Source organism: Aplysia californica, unplaced genomic scaffold (genome assembly GCF_000002075.1).
Source record: "Aplysia californica isolate F4 #8 unplaced genomic scaffold, AplCal3.0 scaffold00052, whole genome shotgun sequence".
Taxonomy (NCBI): domain Eukaryota; kingdom Metazoa; phylum Mollusca; class Gastropoda; order Aplysiida; family Aplysiidae; genus Aplysia; species Aplysia californica.
The window spans coordinates 693,423-695,239 of record NW_004797322.1 but is presented as its reverse complement, the minus strand read 5'-3'; the positions used below and the strand labels follow the sequence as shown (position 1 = coordinate 695,239).

General features: G+C 37.4%; 1 long non-coding RNA gene across 1 annotated transcript; it reads left to right on the top strand.

The window, feature by feature from the left end:
* Positions 1–376: 376 nt before the first annotated feature.
* LOC118477261 lies at positions 377–1,377 on the top strand. The gene is made up of 2 exons (XR_004858251.1): positions 377–412; positions 1,186–1,377. It is a non-coding gene; the product is annotated as an uncharacterized LOC118477261 (long non-coding RNA).
* Positions 1,378–1,817: the final 440 nt, after the last annotated feature.

Below are 1,817 nucleotides of genomic sequence, written 5' to 3'. Positions count from 1 at the left end.
CATAAACTGAACTTTATGAAACACAAGAATGCACATTTTCTCTACCTGCTCTATCACTCGTTTCTGGCCTGGTAGTAAGGGGGTTAACATTAAAAGAAGAAACGTCAGAATTTATGTATCCCAATTAAGTATCTTTCTTAAAATTAATGTATCTCTTTGCTGTACTGTTACTTTACAACAGATAAAAACATTTAATTTGAAGACTGTGTTTTTACTTATATATCTATCTTGAGTGAGCCAGTACTTCAACTAATCACGCGCATAATAGACAGTTCGTTTAGATTCCTAAAGAATCTTTCCTTAGATTAGCTGACTGATGACCTAATGATCATTTGAAAAATGTATTCACTGATTTTCATACGTGTCTTACTCTGCAGGCAACGGCAATATCGAGATCATCGAAGTCATTCAGGTACGTATCTACAAACACATAAACAAGTAAAACAAGCAAAAGAAAAATTAAAAAACAACAACAACATGCTCTCCCCCCCTCCCCCTCTCTCTCTAAATCTCTCCCCCTCTCTCTATCTCTCTCTCTCTCTCACACACACACACACACACACACACACACACACACACACACACACACACACACACACACACACACACACACACACACACACACAGGCACTCGCACAGACACACGTGCACCTACACATACACACTAACACACGTTCATACATAGCCTTATAACACCCCCCCCCCCCCACACACACACACACACACTCTTTTCTTTGTCGGTCTGTCTGTCTGTCTGTCTATCTGCCTGTCTGCTTGCCTGCCCGTCGGCACGCACGTCTGCCTGTCTGTCTGTCTGCCCGTCGGCACGCACGTCTGTCTGTCTGTCTGTCTGTCTGTCTGTCTGTCTGTCTGTCTGTCTGTCTGTCTGTCTGTCTGTCCCTTTCCCTTTCTCTCTCTCACACACACGCAAACACGCACACACACACACACACACACACACACACACACACACACACACACACACACACACACACACACACACACAAACACTCACAATAAAGGCGCACACAACACCCAGACGAACCTGACAATGACATCACAAGGAAAATATCAATATTTTAAAACTCAACTCAACTTCAGAACATAAACGCTCATATTTTCATTTCATTTTCTGAAACAAAAATTATTGAACCAACCAGCATAACTCAAATCTCCTGCCCACAGGTTGCAAAGCTCTTCCCACCCTTGTGATGTCACAAGGGTGAACTTGACGCCAGCGACAGACGATAAATCACGATGATAGTAGGCCTACACGAATATCTATATTAATTATTGCAAGTCCATATAATATTAATGGCGATTCTCCAAGAAATATTCTGTTTTACCAAGTATTAAATTTTAATATCTATAGAACGGGGGCAGTGTTGGTGTTAATTTTTTCCCCAAAAAATCATTTGCATCTTCGTTGGTGAAGCCAAAGCCCCATGACTTCTGAGCTTTAAGTTTTGTAAAGGACACAGAGCATACTGTAGGTTGTGGATATAAGCAATATAAGTGCAATCATCACCATCATCATTATCATCATTATTATTATTATTACTAGGTACTATTATTATTATTTATTATTGGCGGCCTAATATTATTATTATTATTGGGGCCTATTATTATTATTATTATTATTATTATTATTATTATTATTGGGGCCTATTATTATTATTATTATTATTATTATTGGGGCCTATTATTATTATTATTATTATTATTATTATTATTATTATTATTATTGGGGCCTATTATTATTATTATTATTATTATTATTATTATTATTATTATTATTATTATTATTATTGGGGCCT